Source organism: Callithrix jacchus, chromosome 11, assembly GCF_049354715.1.
Source record: "Callithrix jacchus isolate 240 chromosome 11, calJac240_pri, whole genome shotgun sequence".
Taxonomy (NCBI): Eukaryota; Metazoa; Chordata; class Mammalia; order Primates; family Cebidae; genus Callithrix; species Callithrix jacchus.
Window position 1 is genome coordinate 16,373,859 of NC_133512.1, and position 22,793 is coordinate 16,396,651.

Sequence of the window (22,793 nt, forward strand, 5' to 3'; positions counted from 1 at the left end):
AAAAAGAAACATCCAATAACTTACTTAACAAGGCAATCTATATTTTCAGTTGGGAAAATAATGTTTGAGTAACTTGGCTAGAGTTTCCCAGGTAGTAAAAGCTGAAAGAATTGGCATTCCAACCCAGAAAAGATGGATCCAAGACCACACTCATGTTTAAACTTTGTCTATTAATTACCTCCTCATACCATATATATATATATATATATATATATATATATATACACACACACTATATATATATCATCTATATATACATATATATGTGTGTATATATATTTATATATGTATATATGATATATATATATATATATGTATGTATGTATGTATAACGAAGCCACTGGCTTTATGTTTGGATGGCATGCAATGAGGAGACTTAAACAATTGAGACTCATGCCATGTGGTGAAACAACAGTTGGTAAAGCCAAAAGTTTAATATCTTGGAAATTATTGGCTGAAATTGTAGCTCTGGTGGAAGGAGTTGGGAAATAGAATCTTTTCGCTATGTATTGGTTGCTATAAGCTCTATTTTTCGAGGTATTACAGAGCAGGAAAGAGAGGAAGAGAGAGGCAGAGAAGAGGAAAAATAGTGAGAGAGGGGAAGAGTGAGAGCAGCTCAGGAAGCACTGATCACCCTGCAAGCAGGAAGGAAGAGAAATACAGAGCTCCAAAAGTCTGTTGCTATATGTGGCAGAAAAAACATCTTCTTGTGTAGCCCAAATATTAAGGCATGGGTCTGAGAAAAAAGCCTTGAGTGGCAAAGACCCAATTAAACCTTTCAGTTGGTTATAACAAATCAAGGCAGAATCATACTAAGGATGACGATGTTCTTACCTCTTGCTCCAAGTAGTCCAATATAGTCTGTAGTTTGTGCAAAGAAAGACCTGGGAGCAAGACATTTTTAAAAGTGCCAGAAATTTGAAAACTTTCTTGAAAGAATTTGGGCTGGAATTATATACACAGATTGACTGAAATATATTAATTTCCCTGGTTCTAAGAAAAATATTTTTCCCACATTTTGACATTTATGAAATAATAGATGAATGTCAGAGTATCAGAGTATAATTTTTCTCATTTGGTTTTTTAGTAATACATAAAGTACTACAATAATAATTTTTACAACAGATTATAGGGCAAAATTTTCTAAGGAAAGTGTACAGAAAATAAAGCAAAATAAGACAAAGGCAAAGAAACAAAAACAAAAATCACTCTTTGGCTGATTTGACTGTTAGTCTTTGGGTCTTCAGTGTTTCCCAACAGGAATCAGGCGGGAAAGCTGTGTGGTGCTGGACCCATGTGTTGGACCCACATGGCTCCATGGCCCAGGGGAATGATGGAAAAGAAAGACCCTCCCACAGGACAGAGAACACATCTGCCAGTAAGATGGTATTACTGAGCCTCATTGGGCAATGTTGAGCAATTGCTCTCCACCCAACAGAAGACATTTGCTGCTGAGACATGAGACTTGTTTTAGGTCAGAGATGAAAAAGGACAGTGTTGAGTAGCATACAAGAAGAGGGCAACATTTTTTTCTTTCCTCAATACAATTCTCTATGGGATTTACTATCTTCCCACATTTAATATTGTAGAAGAGAAGCCTAATGCTAATTTATTAATTCTTTTTCCTTGCAGATAGTTGTGTTTTCTGTAAATCATATTATAGACATTTTTACATTGGTTCTTTTTTTTTTTTTTTGAGACGGAGTTTCACTCTTGTTACCCAAGCTGGAGTGCAATGGCGCGATCTCGGCTCACCGCCACCTCCGCCTCCTGGGTTCAGGCAATTCTCCTGCCTCAGCCTCCTGAGTAGCTGGGATTACAGGCACGCGCCACCATGCCCAGCTAATTTTTTGTATTTTTAGTAGAGATGGGGTTTCACCATGTTGACCAGGATGGCCTCAATCTCTTGACCTCATGATCCACCCGCCTTGGCCTCCCAAAGTGCTGGGATTACAGGCGTGAGCCACCGCGCCCAGCCACATTGGTTCTTATTTTCAAAAAATCAGAAATTTTACCAAGGCATGTCTGGATGTCAGTCTTTTTTCATTATTTGTTTTCCTCTTCAAGAACTTTCCTCAGATTGAGAGTGTCTTTTCTATGAATGCTATGACTATAGCTGTTGGTTATCTTCCCTTCTAGTTAGGTACAAGCACACACATGCACACACATACACACGTTACAGGCCTGTACAGGCACACATACATGAACCCAGACACATATACACAGATGAGCTTTTTTATTCTCTGGGATCTATAACTTATAGCAATAGCTTGCAGTTTTTCACTTTGTCTTCATCTGATAATACGTTGTCTTTTACGTAGGAGAAACTTTCCTCTAAACAACAAATTCCATTTCCTTCCTGTTCAGTATCATTGATTCTAGCTTTTGAAATTTTAATAATCATATTTTCCATTTGAAAGCAATCATTTGTCATTTCTGATTGTTCTGATGTTCTCACTAGATAGCCACTTTTCTTTCTTTAATCTGCTAAAGAATATAAATATGAAACAGAGATTTTTGGAAATATTCTTTTTTTCTCATGGAATGTGTCCACAGTTTAATGCAGTAACAATTAGATTGACCTGTTACTCCTCACAATGGTTTTTTCTTTTGCAAATTTTTCTCTATTAAGAGCTAGTTCTCTGTTGTCATTTTTGTCCAGTCATAGAATTTTTTTTTTAATTTCCCAAGGTTACAAAAGGTGCTTTTAAAATGTATATTCCTTATAATGCAGCCATAAAAAAGAATGAGATCATGTCCTTTGCAGGGTCACAGATGAAACTGGAGTCCATTATGCTTAGCAAAGTAACATAGGAACAGAAAACCAAATATCACATGTTCTCACTTGCGAGTGGGAGCTAAATGATGAGAACACCAGGGCCACATAGAGAGAAACAACTAACACTGAGGCCTTTGAGAAGGTGGAGGGTATGAGGAGGGAGAGAATCAGAAAAAATAATTACTGGGTGTTACGCTTAATACCTGGGTGATGAAATTGTCTGTACAACACACCCTCATCAAATAAGTTTACCTATGAAACAAACTTGCACTCGTAGCCCTGAACTTATTTTGAAATATAATTTTAAAAAAAGAAAAACACACAAATAAAATAAATAAAATGTGTATTCCTAAGTATTTCCAGCGGCTTTATTTGGATGGGTCAGGGATGCAGTTGAGTTTGAAGTGGGCTTTTGTGTCATAGCCACACCCGTGTCGCCTTTTACTTCATGAATGCAGCTGGCAGCAGATCATAATTGTTCACCAGATGTTTTGTTTGCTTGGAGGGAGAACATTGAAAAACATAAGAGAAAAACACATACTTATATCTGTTTATATAATCAGCTTGTTATCACTTTGTGGACTAAGGACTAATTTGCCATGTTCCTGGACAGAGTAGGTTCCACTTTTATAAGCTTCCACACAGCATCTTCAAACTTTTCTGTTTCCAGCACTGGAACAGATGAATTTTCAGGTATTTTTTAGTTGCTTTAGTCAATTCTCAGGGTCAGCTCCTGCCCACAGGTCAGGTTCCCAGCTAATGTTGGCTTCCAGGTGGGCACCCCACTGCCTCTCTCCACTTTTCTTCCTTCACTCTTCAGAGCGGCCCATACGGCTGGAAGTGGGGCTCTCTCCTTAAAACTCACAGCATATCTATACTGTTCTGAGGTGCAGATATCAATCCCTTTCCTAGGTAAGACAATTGGAGTTCAGGAACGTGAACCTACTAGCATAAGTGACATGTCAGTTAACTGTCAGGACCAGAATTCGATTTTAGGTCAATCTGAAACCATGATCTCTTGCCCTTTTGTATTTTATTTAGCTCAAAATAGAAATTCAGAAGGGTTGAATCAAGCATGGTTTTTATCAGTTTTGAAGTTAGTTCACAGTTCTGTGTTGTTCTTTTCTCCTTATGTGTTGGATCCTATGCAGAGAACACAGACTGCCTTGGTGTGAGTTAATAAAAGGACATTTCAGTGCTATCTGATGCTGGTCCCCAGACCCTGGCTTGGAGTTGAATAAGGGTGATAGCTCTTAGCTCTCCACTCAGAGGTAAAAGGGCAGTGCCCTGGCCACCTGTGGCGTCTGCAGCAGTGCCAAGTCTAACTGGCCGGTCAGTGGTCAGTGGTGGAAAAGGACTCCTGCTTGCTTGATGTCAGAGCTACACATGAGACAGGCTGCACAAGTTCTGACATCAAACTGCCTTGAGAGAATGTACACAAGAACAAGTGGGTGTGGGCCTGACCCCACTCTTAAGTCATTGACTAATTTTTTAATTGGTCATGCCACTCTTTCTAAATCTAACCATAACATTTAGAAACAACATTGATTTCAAAATTCAACCTGCTACACTAGAACCAAGTTGGATCATATTGCTTGTGACTGGGGGCCTAGAGACTGCAACGAACAAAGCAAAGATGTGGTTGGTGTCCAAAGGGAAAAGCCCCTCATTTCAAGGCAACATCTGCTTGAAGGACCTGGTGCCCCAGAGGATACTTTACCAGAAGGCCATTAAAGATACAAATGGTTTCTAAACTCGAACTTATTTTATGTTTCAATTCAGCAAGCAGAGTCATCTTTTTTTTTTTTTGTCTATTCAACAACACGAGTCAGGGAGGTAGGTAAACATGAAATTGGCATATGATAACTTTAAAAAGTAACCCCTATATAGCAAGGCCAAATTGAAACCTTTACAGATGTTCTTATACTTGTGTGTTGGTTCATTACAAATAGAGATTTCTTCTTTGATTTTTAAATAAATACTAGTTTCATTCCCATGACCGTTTTATTAAATATAAAGAATGTTTTCCTGTACATCTTCCACAGGACAATAAACAAATTGAAGTGCAAAGTCATTCCACTCTGAGAAGGGAAATTTTAAAATACATTTTAGAATCCAGGATCTTTTGCACTGCATGTGAATTAACTATTTTTAGCCTAAACATAAGACTTATATTTAGAGGCTAAAATCAGCTGATACAGCCTTATTTATGGTCTGACCCAACTGAGAGATGAAATCCACTGTGATCATGGACTCAGACACATAAATTCAAACTTAGCCTCTAAATATAAGGGGCTTCTGATGACTAAAGGTAACATTTGCTGGAGTATTCACACTTAACAAAAAAGTGTCTTTTTTTGACTCTTTTAGATCACATTTTTTAAATTGAATTTTTAAAATTAGGCAGCTAAATTCCATTTAAAATGATTTTGTATCTTGTCTTGATTACTAGTGGGAGCTCAGAAATCATACTGAAAACTTCACTAAGTTCTTCATTCATATTTCACCAAAAGTTGCCTCAATTGACTTTCATATGTATTTTACAAACTTAGATTAATTTTATCAGAACGTCTTTGGTAAAAATTATTGATATGCTTTTATTTCTTTGGAAAAGATATTGTATTAGCCAACCTAGTGTGGTAAAGTCAACTGTGGTTTTCTCAGCAGAGTGACGGTCCATTCTTTTCTTTATTCTTGTAAGCAGGAGAGATCAGATACTTCCCCAGCCAGAAGGATTCAGAATTACTAATTTGAATGAGAGGACATAATCTCAAACTTGCTTTTGAAGCTAGTCAATATCATCCTAGTCTAAATTAGTTCTGTCTAGAGATAATTAAATGAATTACATGTCTTATAACTGGATTTTACCTTCTTTTCGAGTGAAAGTGCCGCTACACTGTGCATGGAGGAGATTGTGCAAATCCAGATATCTGACTTTTGACTGACTTGGTTCTTTGGAATAATGACCTGACAGGAGTTGACATCACTGGCGTTCTTGATGGGGTGGCTGAGGATCCAAGTAACTCTGATTACCTGGTCCACTCTTTCTAGCCAGTCTTTTATGTAGCTGGGGTCACAGATGAGCTGCTTACAGCAAGCAACTTCTCCTTCGGATTTTACACCAATTACTTTTCCATTCTGCAAAATGATTTATTCAATCGGTTTATTTGACCTTGGGTACCTCATAAATAGCACTTAGCCTTGCAAACAGCTGTGTGACAGTTCTCCAAGGCCTTAGAGTGGGTAAAGGGATGGACTTTTGCCGTATGTTGAAAAGATTCTCTGTCATGTTTAATTCCATTAATGGTTTCACAACATGGTTAATCTAACTGGTCATCACTTCTGTAAAGCGCAAGAGCATGACCAGTAAAATCCGTAACATCTTGGCCCAAATCAAATTTCTTATACGCCTCTCACGTTGGGTTTTCTTAGGATCAATTCCCTCAAAAGTTCTCGGATCTTTTCCATCTATGTTGGCAACATACACTAGGGATTTCCCAAAGTGACATTTTTTAAACCGTCCCATTAAGCTAGATGCCAGGCTTCTGCCTCAGTGGAAGAACCCTTGTAGATTTGTCCACCCTTATAGACAAAGCTCCCTTTAGTCACTATAATTCAGATAGTGAGTTACCTCTCTGTAAAGCAGCATCTTAACCAGCTGATCGTTAGCTATAAGGAACTTGGGAATCAGGTCAACACTACAGTCTCTTCCTCTCCCCATTGATGCTGGTGGTGATCTTGGTATTTTAAATCTTTTGTGTAAATCTTCCAGTGGTGTTATAGAGGCACTCTCTCCTCCATAGTAAGGGTTTCAATTCATATGAAGAACTTTCTTTCCCTTCAGTAACATTATACCTGAAAGGATACATTCCATCAGGCCAATGCCCAGCACGATCATCTTGTACTCTTCATTCATGGTGGGGCAGGCATGAACGCAGGACCCGAGAAAAGAGAAGGCACCCAGATTTTGTAACCATCCTTCAAGGCTGTGAGGTACTCTCTGGCATGAGGGAAAAGTGAAGAGCACCTCTCCACTTTTTAAGGAACGATTATTTCTAGTTAAGTTTACACTATGGATCTTCAATTTTATGAAAATTGTGTAATTTAAAAATATCTTCATTTTCCTAAGTATGTATTTGCCCTGCTTGAGAATGGCTTAAATGTATCATTTTATTTACACGGTTTGAAGGATACTGGATTTAACATTATCAACATGTAAATCACTGCTCTGCCATTTGCTCAGTTGAGTGAAATGGGAATAATCATGTCTACCATGTGAAACTGCAGAAAGGGTCACTGATATGATGGACAGGAGATCCCTCGCACACACAACGTCTGGTGGACAGCTGTCTTCCATAAATATGTGGTAAACTGGAAAATCAAGTCAAGCAATCTTTGATTTATGTTTACAAAGAATATGAAACAAGATAGCACAATTAATGATAGAAGCAGGGCTTGTACCCAGCCTCTCTGTTGTTTCAACCACCTTTTCAGGCCCAAAGGCACAAAGCTAAAACGTAAAAAGTAAAAGTAAATAAAATAGATAACACACAAACTTTTTTTCCTTCTTCTTTAAATATATTCCTGTTTGGTCACACATTTATTCTAATCTAAGTTTCTCTGTAGAGAGTCGTTGTCTGCTGTTTATTGTGCATATGGATGGTTAAAAATGAATTTAAAATTCTCAGCTCTTGCAAACCAACTGCAAAGACAAAGAATGACAGCCAAATGGGGAGGATAGGTGTCCCATGAGAACATCTCACAGAATTGCTAACCGATATGCCCTGCAGTATCAGAATCTATTGATGTCGTTTCTAAGCTGAGCTCCACTGCCATTTGCTATTTATTTTGGCAAGCAGTGAAACCATCAAGAATGTGCTGATTCATCACCCCTTTGATAGGAGATCATGGGGCACAGGGGACAGTTTGGTGAGTAGACTTCACACTGTACTGTTTCTTTTTTTCCCCAGAAGGAATGGTTTATCATTAAGAAGCAGGGAAATGTGACAGAAAAAAAAATGGCCTTGATTATAGACAGTTTTTTTCTCACCCCAGTTCTGTTAAAAATTCTCCATGTATAGGCTGGGATAGTCAATTTTATGTGACAACTTAACTGGATCATAGGTTGTCTAGATACTTGGTCAAGCATCATTCTAGGTGTACCTATGAGGGTGTTTGTGGATGTCATAAACATTGGAATCAGTAGACTGAGTAGAGCAGATTGCCCTTCCTCTGGTGGGTGTACACTATCATCTACTCAGGTGAAGACCTGAATAGAACGAAAAGTTAAAGGGAGGAAGAATTCACTCTCCTCTCTCTGAAGGCCTGAGCTGGAACTTTGGTCTTCTGCTGTCCTCAGACTGGAAATTATACCACTGATGCTTCCGATTCTCAGGCCCTTAAACTCAGGCTGGAATCATGCAACTGGTTTCTTTGGGTCTTCAACATGCAGAGATCAAATTATAGGATTTCTCAGCATCCATAATCAGGTGAGCTTATTTCTTATAATAAATATCTTTATATGCATGGTATATTTAGATACAGATATATGATATCTATTATTTTCTATCTATATAGAGTATAAGCATATCTATCTTTAGATCTATATCTATCTATCTATCATCTATCTATATGTATATATGTATGTATGTATGTATGTATCTATCTATCTATCTACCTACCTACCTACCTATCATCTATTTTACTGGTTTTGTTTTTCTGGAGAAACTTTGCTAGTGAAGTACATCCTTAGGCAATTCATCTTTGTATAAACATCATACTGTGTACTTATACAATCAAGGATGGTATAGCCTACTACATACTTAAAGTATATGGTATAGCCTATCGCTTCTAGGCTACAAACCAGTACATCGTGTACTAAATATGGTAAGCAATTGTAATACAATGGCAAGTACTGGTTTATCTAAACATAGAAAAGTTGGTGGAGTATAAAGTATTAAAAATGATACACTTTTATAGGGAGCTTACCATGAATGGAGCTTACAGGACTGTGAGTTTCTCTGGGTGAGACAGTGAGTGAGTGGTAAGTAAATGTGAAGGCCTAGAACATTACTACATACTAGTGTAGACTTTATAAATACTATACACTTAGGTTACATACAATTTATATTTTTCTCCAATAAAAAATTAGCCTTAGCTTCCTGTAACTTTTTACTTTATCAACACCCAGCTTAAAACTCAAACACAATATGCAAGTGTACAAAATTATTTCCTTTCTTTATATTTTTCTTCCATATGCTGTTTTCTGTTTTTAGATCTTAATTTCATTTATTTGAAAACTTTTTGATAAAACCTAAGGCAGAAACACACACTAGCCTAGGCCTACACAGGTCAGCATTGTCAATATCAGCATCTTCCACCTCCACATCTTGCCCAACTGGGAGGTCTTCATGGGAAATAACATGCATAGAGCTGTCATCTCCTGTGATAACAATGCCTTCTCTAGACACCTCCTGAAGGAACTGCCTGAAGATGTTTCACAGTTAACTTTTTTTTAAAGTAGAAGTAAACTTTAAAACAATAATAGAAGTACAATATAGTGAATACAAAACCAGTAACATAGTCGTTTATTACAATTATCAAGTATTATGTATTGTGCATCATTGTTTCTGCTATGATTTTATACAACTAGTCACACAGTGGATTTCTCCACACCAGCATGTCCCCAAATATGTGAGTAATGCTTTATGCGTAATGTTTTATGCTATCTTACCACAGTCAGGATGTCACTAGGCAATAGAGTTTTTTACCTTCATTGTAATTTCATAGTGCCATCCTTGTATATGTGGTTCATCTTTGATGTTTGGCATCGTCATAGCACACGACCATAGATGGCAACACTACTTCCAAATCATACTGTGGATTCTCCCACTTTTCCCCGCTGCCTCATTGTGTTAGCAGTTTTCCTATGCTGTTTCACCTGGATCACAGCAATAGCCACCTAGCCAGTTTATTTACTTCCTTTCTTGATCTCCTATACTAGACGATTTTTCTCTGCCATAGCCTGGTTTATCATTTATAACTTTTTCACTTACTTATTTTTTTATTTTTTTTGAGACAGAGTCTCACTCTGTCACCCAGGCGGGAATGCAGTGGCATGATCTTGGCTCACTCCAACCTCTGACTAAAGGGGCATACTATTACACCTGATTAATTTTTTGTATTTCTTTTCAGTAGAGATGGGGTTTCACCATGTTAACCAAGATGGTCTCGATCTCCTGACCTTGTGATCCGCCTGTCTTGGCCTCTCAAAGTGTTGGGATTACAGGCTGAGCCACCATGCCTGGCCCACTTTCAGAGGCTTCCCAATGGAATGTAAACTCTACCTCCTTGCCACGGTCTGCCCCTGGCTACTGCCCCCACTTCATTCCACAGCATCCTTGAGCTGGCCACCAAACTCATCCACGGTGTCTTTTGTTATGTGTGGACTTTTGCACTTCTGCCAGAGGGGCTTCACGCTAGGAGGTATTTCCAGCCAGAGACACTCTTTCCTATGACATTCATGCCACAGATTGCTTCTTATCATTTAGATCTCAGAAACAACTTTCCAGATGATCTCAACCAGCTGTCCTGATTCTCTTGTTCACTCCACAGTATTCCCTGATCAGCATACATCACTATTTCCTAGTTTTCAAGTGACTGAAGAATTTGTTGGTGTGTTAATTGATTTGCTTCCTCTCTGTCTGGCTCATGAGGCTGTATATTCCCTGAGAGAAGAAAGCAATTATTCAGTACTATTTCTCCAGTACCTGGTATTGAGGAGTGTCTAATATAGAGGAATCATCCCAAAGTATTTGTTGAAATAAGCAATGTGAGACATTTCTTTGAATAATGTACATCAAATGAATTCAGTACAAACGCACAATTTATATGTCAAATCTACCTTACTTCTTTACTCATTAGTATACTACAATTAAAATACACGTGAATGCAAAGAATTCAATTATGTAACAATACTGCATTGTGTGATGGTTTTCAATGCTTTATGATCTTTTTTGTCAGCATGGATGGCTATAACACATTACCATAAGCTGGGTCGCTGATACACAACAAAAAGTTGATTTCTCACAGTTCTGGAGGCTGGAAAGTCTCAGGTCAAGGCAGCAGCAAGCAGGTTTACTGTCTGGTGAGTGTGTACTTCCTGGTCATATATGGTTTCTTTTCATAATGTCTTCAGATGGTAGAAGGGCAGTTCTCTGGGCCTCTTTTATGAGGGCACTAATCTCTCCCATGAGAGCTCCACCCTCATGACCTATCACCTTCAAGAAGCCCCACCGCTAGCCACCATGATATTGGAGATTAGGTTTCCTCATAAATTTTTGGGAGATAAAAATATTCTGTCTCTAGCAGATCTCTTATTATCATCCACAAAATGAAAACACAGAATAAAATAATTATCATGAGGAACTCACTGCTTCCTGAAACATATCTATGGGTTTCAGTTTTTGAATGTACTAGACTAGTATTGAGACAGTCACCTCTGAATGTCTGGATTCAATTGAGTTTCTAAATGCAGGATTTTGAGATTAGTGGTGACTGAAGAAACTCCTGATTTCCTCCTTGAGAGCCCTGGACTGACCATAGACAATCTTCTCTTCTAATATCTCAGTAGAATCATGTAAGTACAAAGCTGCTCTCCTGAAGAATTTGATAGAAGAGTTTGGTACAGTTAATAATTTAACTAGCTCTCATGATTGGAGTCTAGGACTCCTAACTCACAAACATAAAGGTATGTGTCGACAAGTTATTTTCAGATAAAAGAGATAGATATGTCAATGTTTTTTGTTTTTATTTCATTCTAATTTCCAGGGATGGTCCATTACTGTATTAGATAATGTTGCTACTGCATGAGCAAAAAATTCTGTATTTCCATAGTAAGTGGAAAAGGATATATAACCTCAATATTGATAAAATGCCGTTGAATTAGTTGAAATGCAATGACCATACAATGCCTTTGGCAAGGCTGGTCACCCTCACGGGAACTGAAACTTGATGTGAAATTAACATATTGTATTAGTTAATGCACAATGTAGTGACACATCATATGTAAATTGATTTGATCGTTGTCTATTAGAATTTTTAAAATGATGTTTTTATAAGAGAAAAGCAACTTACAAAGAACCAGGAAAATTAAGCTCCATACTGCTACTGTGAGTAAGTCCTTGACATCATTCTGTCACACCCTGTTCTTATACTGGTTTAGGAAGTTAGAGCTAGAAGTTTTAATATACAGAAGAATGATAAAACTATCAGGCCCCTATAGTGCATGTTTTTTTAAAGGTTGCTATTATTTTATCTCAGAAGAGACAAACTCATGGAATGATATTTTGTTACACAAATTCCCTGCTTGCTTGAGTTTGCACTTATAAAATTTTGACTGAGGGTTAGTCCACAGAAAGAGCTAAAAAGAGAAATCTTTCATAGAATCGCTGCCAGACCTATAACAAAAGCCACCCTGCTGGTTGGAGCTCTAATAATAAACTCTCTTTTATACAGGGCTTTCAAAGTTACAGGGTCACAAAGTGCCTTGAAATAAATTTCAAAGGGAACAGCAAATTCTGGAATCACACCCAAACTCTTTATGTTCATGACTGTAACAGAGTTAATAAATTGTGGGTGTAAATGAATAACTGCAGTGTCCTGCTTGGAAACCCAGTGGTGAGTATGTTCATCAGATAAAAATGACCAGGTGTTGACAGGCAATAGAAAGGAATTATGAGCAGCAGGGGTTTAGTATCGATACCTCAGGAATTTAACGTATGTGTCAGAAACAAGGCTAGGGCCCTGGGAGAGGGAGGCGGGGAGATGGATGTACTTTGCAGACTATTACTGCGAAGCTTGGTATAAAGAGAGACAGGAGACTGAGCTTATTATCATATTCATGAGCTTGTCAACAATAATTGGCAAAAGCCTTGTTAAAATAGAAACTGTAAGAGTCTTGACTGTTCATTTTCTGGGATTAGCTCCTATGCAAAGCCCGAGGGAGCCCAACCATCCCCTACTTCACATAAAGATGATTTATTTTCTTTCTTGTCTTTTTTTCTTCCTCTCGTCAGTATTGAGAAAGAACAAATAATTTGAATGGGAGACTTAGCATATTTTGGGTCCAAGACAGAGACTCTGTAGTCTCAGTTCTCTTCCACACATAAGGGGACTACTGATATTTCAATTTCATGAAGGCGGGTGAAGTGAAGTCTCTAACACATGTTAGGACCTGGTTCTCTTAAAAGGGAGACATTTTCTTCCCTCTGTTCTAAACTCCCAAAGTCTTAGCATTTTCTACTTTGTGTTATACTTATGTTATTTTACCTACATGTTCCCTCCTCTGGTCACCTCTAACCACCTTTAACAGAACTCTGTATGCTAATTTCTTATCTCATCCACTAGTATTTTGTGTATTGTACAGTATCAGTAAATATTCCTCTTTTACTATATTTTTATCCCCATGGTAAGTAATTCCAAAGTATGCTTTTTTAGTTTCCTCATTTATTACTTTTATTAGGCTGAAAAGGCTTTTTTATGTCTAGCTTACTGTATATTCATTTGCTAAAATCTATATTTATTTTAATTGAGTTAATTCTCTAAGGCAGTGAAGAAATCTTCTCTGATTTCTGTCACATATCTGAGTTTCATGTATTGGCATTTACAAAGTTGCCTTTATTGTTAGCACACTGTAAAATCTATTGTAGGTAAAGTTTAACTACTTAAGGCAACTTGGAATTGTGTTCATATATCATACCTCTAATTGCTTCATTAAGTAACTATTGATTTGGAATTAGGTACCATTTCCTGCTTTACTATAGTGTCCTTTGACCCAAAGAAAGATTATTAGTCACCTACGCCACATCTTTCACTTACTGCTAAAATTTTTGCCAATGTTTTGCCAAATTATAATCTTTAATCTTGAACATAACACTTCCAGGGACTGGAAGTCGAAATCATCCTGTTCTAACTCTGGGGATCTTTTCTGATGTAAAGTGCTTTCCGAACGAAAACCAATATGTATTTAACTTTTCTTCAATGGTCTTTGTCACAGACATTGAAGGAAAAATAAGGAAATAACTGTATGATAGTCAAAACTGTTTTAAAGTAGTTCCCAAGTTTTCCTCATTTAATGTAGTTTGGAGACTATTTGCTGATGTAAACACTGCCTGCTAACTGGGTTTGCTGGTGCTGCTGAGAGTAGCCTGCAATGAGGTGAAGTAGTGCCAGGAGTGGGACAGGGTATGTTTTGTTCTGAAGTTACGGTCTCTGTGAAGCTGACATTCACAGTAGGACTGTTTTAAATTGCACGACTCTGTTGAATAATATTGAGCTTACAACTGAAAACCTTGTGTGTTTGTTTTTAATCTATGCATTTATTCATTCCTTGAAATATGGGATCCTCTGTAAAAATGCTGGTGAATTAGGTCAACATAGATTTTGCTCTCACTGATCTTAACATCTAGAAGGCAAAAAAGTCAATTAACTCAACGGTATGTAGCCGCACAAAACATAATATAATAGGAGCTGCATGGGGACCAGGAGCTACAGAGAAGGAGTGCATATCCTAGGGAAAGGCCAGTTATGCTGACTCAGAGGATTGGGGAAAACCTGGAATCTTGATTCCTGGAAATGGTGGTCTCCTGCAGAGGGTGGTGGTAGAACAGGGAGGGGTGGGATCAGGACATACATATGTGGAAGGCAGATTTAGCAGGATTTGGTGATTGTTCATATGTGGAGGAGTAAAGCAAGATGATGTCATATTTGTGGGCTGGGGACCTGGCTAGACAGCGAGGCTATTCATGGACCTGGGTAGACAGTGAGGCTATTCAGGGAAAGAGAGGAGAGAGACAGGGTTGGGAGAGCAGAGAGGCAGGCAGCATTGGGTAGTACCTGAGATCGCACATGAACTGGGAGATTGACAATAGAAGAGGCCTCAAACACAGACACAATCAAAATGGAAAGGATGATCCCAAGGTCAACATTCAATGATTCTGACACATGGGCTAGAAATGCAGAAGAAAAATCTGGTGTCAGGGAACTCAGGGGCGAGGAGTTTTATACAGAATGAGAGTCAACTGTGTCAGAAAGCACACAGAATTTACAGACACCAAAGTCTTATAAAATTAATTTCATTCAGTAATAAGAAAGCTATTTATGACTTTTAAAAAAAAGTTATTTTGGTGAAATGGTGGAGGCAGAATGTACTATGTTCAAAGGTCAGGAGAAAGTAAAGAAGACAAGAAAGTGACTTTGACAACAAAGTTCAGAGATCAGATCGGAGGGTGTAGCAACACTTGTGTGGGGAAGGGTATTTTTAAGATGAATGAATTGGGATATGTTTCCATACTGATTAAAGGGGCCTGGCACCATAGAAGACACTAACAGCCTGCGAGAGAAGAGGAAGTCAGTTGAATTCTCCCAAGGGAAACGTTCTCCATAAAGCTTCTTCTTTCAAAAAACAATTAAACAGCTTTATTAAAGGATAATTTGCACATCATAAAATTACCTTACTGTAAGTGTGCAATTTAGTTATTATAGTCATTTATAGACCTGTGCAACTGCCTCTGAAATCCAGTTTCAGAACATTTCTGTAATCTCCAGATGTTTTCTCATGCAGGCTTGCAGTTCTTCCTTGCTCCCATCCCCAGTAACCACCAGTCTGCTTTTTGTCTTAACAAACGTGGCGGCTGGGTGCGGTGGCTCAAGCCTGTAATCCCAGCACTTTGGGAGGCCAGGCGGGTGGATCACGAGGTCAACAGATCGAGACCATCTTGGTCAACATGGTGAGACCCCGTCTCTACTGAAAATACAAAAAATTAGCTGGGCATGGTGGCACGTGCCTGTAATCCCAGCTACTCGGGAGGCTGAGGCAGGAGAATTGCCTGAACCCAGGAGGCGGAGGTTGCGGTGAGCCGAGATTGCGCCATTGTACTCCAGCCTGGGTCGCAAGAGCGAAACTCCGTCTCAAAAAAAAAAAAAAAAAAAAAAAAAAAAGTGGCTATGCTAGGCTATTTCTATAAATGGAATTATATAATGCGCATCGTCTGTGTCTGTGTTCTCTCACTTAGCATAATGTTTGTAGACTGATTTGTGTTCTAGTATGCGCCCTTTTATTTATTGAATAGTTTTCAATTTAGTGGACATAGTACACTTATATTTATCTCTTCAACTGTGGATAGATATTTGGATTGTTTGCCGTTTTAAGGTACGAAGAATAATGATGTCGTGAACACACATATGCAGATTTTCGAACAGACATGTTTTCATTTCCCTTGGATACATTCCTGGGAGTATAACTGATGGTTACATGATAAATTTATGTTTTAAGAAAATGCCAACCTGTTTTCAGAGTGGTTGTGTCATTTTATATTCCCATCACCACTGTGTAAGTGTTCTTAGTCCTCCGTATTTTGTCAACAGTTGGTACTGTCAGTCTTTTAAAATTATAGCCATCTGGCTGGGCGCGGTGGCTCAAGCCTGTAATCCCAGCACTATGGGAGGCCGAGGCAGGTGGAATCATGAGGTCAAGAGATCGAGACCATCCTGGTCAACATGGCGAATCCCCGTCTCTATAAAAAATTAGCTGGGCTTAGTGGCACGTGCCTGTAATCCCAGCTACTCAGGAGGCTGAGGCGGGAGAATTGCTTGAACCCAGGAGGGGGAGGTTTCGGTGAGCCAAGATCGCGCCATTGCACTCCAGCCTGGGTAACAAGAGCGAAACTGAGTCTCAAAAAAAAAAAAAAAAAAAAAAAAATTATAGCAATTTTAGTGGCTGTTCAATGTTATTACACCTTGTTTCAATTTTCACTTTTCCTAATGACTAATAATGTTAAGCATCTATATGCTTATTTACCATTCCTATATTTTCCATGATGAAATTTCTATTCAAGTTTTGTGTTCCTTTGTAATTGAGGTGTTTGTTTTGTTACTGAAAAATCTGAGTTACCTGCAATCCCTTTGTTCAATATAATTTAATTTTGCAGATGTTTTCTTCCAGTTTGTGACTAGTATTTTCATTTTCTTAATGATGTCTTTTGAAGCACAAAGTTGTAAGCTTTTTGCTAAAGTTCAATTTGTCCATTTGTTGCTTTCTAGGGATAATATGTTTGGTGTTCTATTTAAAAACTTTGTGCCTAAACCAAAGTAATGAAGATTTTCCTCCTGTTTTCTTCTAAAAGTTTTATAATTTTAACACTTAAATTTATTTTAATAATGAATGCTGAATTAATTCTTGTATATAATGTGAGGTAGACATTAACGTTTATTGTTTTTATCTGGATATTCAATTGTTCTCACACTATTTGTTTGGAAACACACACACACACACACACACACACACACACACTATTATTTACCCATTAAATTTCCTTGGAATCTTTGCCAAAAGCCAAATGACCATAAATGTTTCTCTCTATGGTTTTTAAATAAATAATTACTAAAATTAATTGCAGCATGTAACTAATTACTGCTAAATTTTATCAAAATTGAATCAGTTGCTTAAGAATTAAAAGTTAAACAAATTAGAAATAATGTTTTTTGAAGCTACTTGGAATAAAATATTAACAAATCTTAAGGATGCATTTATCTTTAAAAAGGAATAAATTATATTTGAGGGATTTTGAAGTACACAGAAAGGCTTTTCAATGATAAATCATCCATAGATATTGTTATAACATTAAAGTAAGTATAAATTTGAAATATGTTCTTAGTCAGACAGAAACCTCAAAGGTTGGGGAACAGAATATTCCCTTGAAAAACAATAAATCAAGTCCACACAGAAAGTGAAGCAGTTAAGGCCGGGCATGCTGGCTCATGCCTTAACATCAGCACTTTGGGAGGCTGAGGTGGGTGAATCACTTGAGGTAAGGAGTTTGAGACCAGCCTGACCAACATGGTGAAACTCTGTCTCTATAAAGATACAAAAATTAGCTGGGCATGGTGGTGCACACCTCTAATCTGAGCTACTTGGGAGGCTGAGGCAGGAGAATTACTTGAATTAGGGAGGTGGAGGTTGCAGTGGGCCGAGATCATGCCAATGTACTCCAGCCTGGGCTACAGAGCAAAACTCCATCAAATAAATAACTGAAATGAAATAAAGGAAAGAAAAGAAAGAAAGAAGGTAAGAAGGAAGGAAGAAAGAAAGAAAGAAAAAGAAAGAAAGAAAGAAAAGAAAGAAAGAGTAAAAAGATAAAAAGAAGGAAGGAAGGGAGTGAAGAAAGAAAGAAAGAAAAGAAAGAAAGAGAAAAAGAAAGTGAGACAGTTAAAAGTGGAGTTTCTTTAGTTTACAGGCTTTACATGGAATCGGCTAATGGCATCTGCCTGGTACATGCCTGACGGGTGAATGAGGCAGTGACTGGTAATGGGGCTAAATGCCATAGTCAAGAGAAGAAAGCACAGCTCGGCAACAAGTAGACAAGAAATGTGAAAAAAGAATCAGTTGAGAAAAAAACTCAGTATTAAAGACCAAAGCTAAACAGTTATTCTTACTTAGGCTTTCCTGAATTTTGAGATTAGAGGAAGCAAGAATAGTTTTTGCCAAATATGACAGAATCCTGTTGAATAATATTTCGCTGTAGTCTAATCCTGAAACAGGACACAGAAACATTTTTTCTTGAGTGCCTACCATATGTTGGTACCCTTTTGGGTGTTTTCATGCAGATTTTCTTCGTCTGCTTTTAGATACCATATTGTGTTGGTCCATTTTGTGTTGCTATAAAGGATTTCCTGAGGCTGTGTAACTTATAAAGAAAGGAAGTTTATTTGGCTCAAGGCTTTTCAGGCTACGTAATCGTGGTGCAAGCATTTGCTAAGTGAGGCTTCAGAAAGCCCTCAATCATGGTGGAAGGTTTAAGGGGGAGAAGGCATGTCACATGATAAAAGAGGGAGCAAGAGAGAGGAGGAGGTGCCAGCCTTCTTTTAACAACCAGCTGTCACGTGAATAATAGAGTGAGAACTCACTCATTATCAAGGGGAGAGCAACAAACCATTCATGAGGGATCCATACCCAGGACTGAAACACCTCCCACCAGGCCCCACCTCCAACACTGAGGATCACATTTCAACGTGAGATTTGGAGGGAACAAACATGCAAACTACATGTGAATAATAATTTTCAAAAAAGTAAAAGAAAATTGCCCAAGGTACAAAGGACCTGAGTCCAGATTTAAGAACAATCATCTTTCTTTGTATTTATTTCAGCCTGAAAACTAAAGAAATATAGTAAGATTTTTTTTTTTTGCTCTGTCCTCTAACTTTCAAAGTGAGCACACCCAGCCCCTGTGAAATTAAAGAATGACCCATCAAAATGTGATGGGCTCTTCATCCCAGCTCTAGTTTATACTGCTTGGTGATGATGGATCATCAAAATGTATGCAGCCTCCAGGTCCCTATAAATTTCTGCTGTATGGGAATTATTAGGAAAGAGTTGCAAAGTGGCTTTGGGCCAAAACATTTTACTTTTAGTTTACCTTTGTCACCTGCAGTTTAATCTAAAGAAAGCAGGCTCTTGATGCCACAGGTGGAACCCTTATCTAGATTAATATCTGGGGATAGTGAGCAGAGCAAAGATGACTCTTTAGCTTCTTATCATCAAATTCATCAAAATTCAGAGTATTTATGTACTGAGCCCTGTGTAAACACTCAAGTCACACTGACTGTAAGTTCTACCAGTAGTCCACCACCATAACCCCTATATAAAGAACATGGTCGCAGATCTTGTGTGCATAAAGTTCACAAGGGAAAAATGGAAAACTCAAGTTCCTGGTGGGTTTAATAATCAATGATTGTGATTTAGTAGATCAGGGATGGGGCCCCACATAAGTGTTTAAATAAATTTTTACAACAAAGAAAAAAAACCTAGTGATTTATGCATGTTGTCACAGATGAAATTTTGAAATTTTTCTCTGTGCTTCATGTTTATTTTACATGTGGGTAATGGAAGATATTAAGAATGGATTCAAGGATTTAGATATCTTAGGTCTCGTTGCAATGATCACAGGTAATGTTAATGGAAACCCAGAAAATTTGACAATGATAACCACAGCTAAGATTCAGGTAAACAGGTCAAATCATAGAGCCACTCACTGGGGGAGCCCAGATATGCATCTAGTCTGATTACCCACTGGGGAAGAAAGTGTTAAACAGCTTTCCATCCATTTCTTCCCTGAAAAGTAGACTAATGATCTAGTCAGTCTGACTCGTTATAAACATACATTGATAATTTGACCTCTTGGCAATAAGAGAATTGATAGTGAATTAAAGGAAAGTCATTATCTATGGAATGCTAATGGTTGGGTGTCCCTGTTTTAGGATTGTTTGTAGAAAGCAAACCAACAATCTGTGGGTTTTTGAGGGCTGACTCTTCAAAAAATGTCATATAAGATCTATGACTCTCTAGGTCTATAAAATGGAGATGCTTCCTATTACAAATACTCATCACTCTGTGAGGTGACCCACAAATCTCTGCTAGAGACCTCATTTCAGCCTGGGACAGACAGCCTGTGTCCAGTGTGAGGAAGGAAAGATTTAGAGAGCCACGTGGAATGCCCCCAGTTTTCTCAGCTTTGCTTTTGTTTTTGATTGCCTGGGTCCTTGAAACTACTAGTAAATCTTGATTCTGGGTGAGATCTCTGATTAATTTGATTTGATTTGACAACCGAATCATTTGTGTTAGATCAGTTCTTCTTTATAGTGTTGTCAGAGATGGTTTCATTGGTTAAAGCTTCCCACCAGAGTGCCCTGTAACACACTGATTTACCCATTAATTAAATGATATAATGGGAGCCTGAAAACTCACTACAGTTTCTGAAGTTTCTTGGACTAGTTAAGGAGAATAGTTGGTATACTTATACAACCTAAGTCCTCAAGTGCAATTGTTCATTGTAAAAAAAGAAACAAAAATTATAGTTTGGATTGTCAAAATTGTACTTTGATGTTACAATAGAAATTTGAAATTTAAATATTTTGAATATTTTACTTCTACTATATTTACAATTGGTAAAAAAATTGATATTTTTCAGTTGTGGTTAATATAAAAATAGATACTTCAAAAAATGTGTTGGAGGAATAAAATTACTTTATAATTATCTGGCTCATAAATGTACAAAGCCACACTCCACATAATGGATACTATATATATACAGTTTCCATTATTTTCCATTTAGTACTTACTTGAATTTGGGCAACTCTCCTAATCTGTTTGACTCAGTTTCTTTATTGGTAAAATGAAAATCGTGAAGGACTGAAAGAAGAGAAGAATAAGAATGAAAGATGAGGAATGGGAAAGGGGAAGAATGGAGGATGAAGAGGAGGAGGAGTAATAAGGGGAAGATGAATGTGTAGGACAGCACTTAAAATAGACTCTGACACCTTATAAGTGCTATATAAATGTTAACTAGTGTAAGTTTGAATTTAAAAAATTTTTAGACAGACATTTTTGGACAAAAATTAAAAAAATTTTAGACACATAATTGTACATATTTATGGAGTACAGTATGCTACACATGTATGTATATGTAAATATATATAAATGTGTTTTATCCTTTTTTTTAAGAAAATAAGCATGCAAATATCTACATGAAGTACCGTGAGTATTCTAATGTGCAACCTTTACCGAATTATTAGAAAAGACTATGTGGTCGGGCATGGTGGCTCATGCCTGTAATTCCAGCACTTTGGGAGGCTGAGGCGGGTGGATCACAAGGTCAGGAGTTTGAGACCAGCCTGACCAACATGGTGAAATCTCGTTTCTACTAAAAATACAAAAATTAGCTGGGTGTGGTGGCACACGCCTGTAATCTCAGCTACTCAGGAGGCTGAGACAGGAGAATTGCCTGAACCTGGGAGGTGGAAGTTGCAGTGAGCCAAGATCGTGCCACTGTACTCCAGCCTGGGCAACAACAACAAAAAAAGACTGTATGTAACATTTCTTAATAAATATATACATAATTTTCTTATACCTGCCTAAATTGTTAAAATATAGGAAGGTAGAAGTTTGCTGACAGTGTTGGAAAATAATTAAAAGCAAAATCTTCTGCTCTTTCAGAAAATCTCTCCATAAATGAAGCAGTTTTGTTATTGAATTAACATTGAAGAAGGTGATGATGTCCATCAGGGCAGTTGCTAAAGGTAGCACAGAATCAGAAAGAAATCTGACCCTTTTATATAGTCAGGAAGATGCAATCCAATACATATATTTTCACAGGTTCAACAACTAGTACTAGTACTCAAATAAGAGGAGGTAACTGCACCATTTGCAATGTACTGTTGATTCTAAATTCATCTAGTCATAGAAGTGGCTGTCTGTGTTGGTAAATTACCTTTATCCAGAAGAAAAATGGAACTTCTTAAGTCTCCTTGACAAGCAGGTAGTTTTATAGCTAGAAACCAAACACCTAAATGAAAGTCTCACTCTCCCGCCTATAAGGGGAGATAGAGGCACTAATGTCCTTGACATTTACATTTCAAAGAGATGGCTCCAAGCCCCTGAGGAAAACATTTCTGGTTATAAAAATGGAGAGAGGCTTATTTAGCATTTAAACAGGTTTACATACCTCTCAATGGGGCAGGGAAAGGATTTAGAATTACCAGTTTCCTCAGGGAAATGCTCTTAGCAAAGAGGAGAGGTCTCTTTCCCGTTTTTACTAGGGAGATTTTCAAAAGTTCTTTTCAGATTCTTATTTGCCCTTATGGTAGCATAGGCTTCTGACAAAAATTAGATTTTATTGGAGTTTAGAATAAAACATATGTTCTACAAATGAGGTTGTTACTGATTTACTAGTTCCTTGCATTCATTTACTTATTCTTCCCAGCTTTCAATTCCACAAGGGCTTGTAAATAAATCTCAAGGGAGCTGTTTGCCTGTGTCACCAAAAGTCTATAGAATATTCTGTGATTAACAAAAGTAGATACACAAAATCTTCTGTATAGAAATTCAGAATCCTAGCTTGTCCCTTCTTCTAAGATATTTTAGATGTTGCTAAGCAGGAAGGCTTTGGGTATAACATGACCA

At 37.7% G+C, this 22,793-nt stretch overlaps 1 long non-coding RNA gene and 1 pseudogene across 1 annotated transcript; one reads left to right on the forward strand and one right to left on the reverse strand.

The window, feature by feature from the left end:
* Positions 1-5,602: 5,602 nt before the first annotated feature.
* On the reverse strand, positions 5,603-6,695 carry LOC100400780 (rab GDP dissociation inhibitor beta pseudogene; annotated as a pseudogene).
* A 1,629-nt stretch (positions 6,696-8,324) lies between these two features.
* On the forward strand, positions 8,325-17,113 carry LOC118143620 (uncharacterized). The gene is made up of 3 exons (XR_004727851.3): positions 8,325-10,925; positions 11,316-11,417; positions 12,296-17,113. It is a non-coding gene; the product is annotated as an uncharacterized LOC118143620 (long non-coding RNA).
* Positions 17,114-22,793: the final 5,680 nt, after the last annotated feature.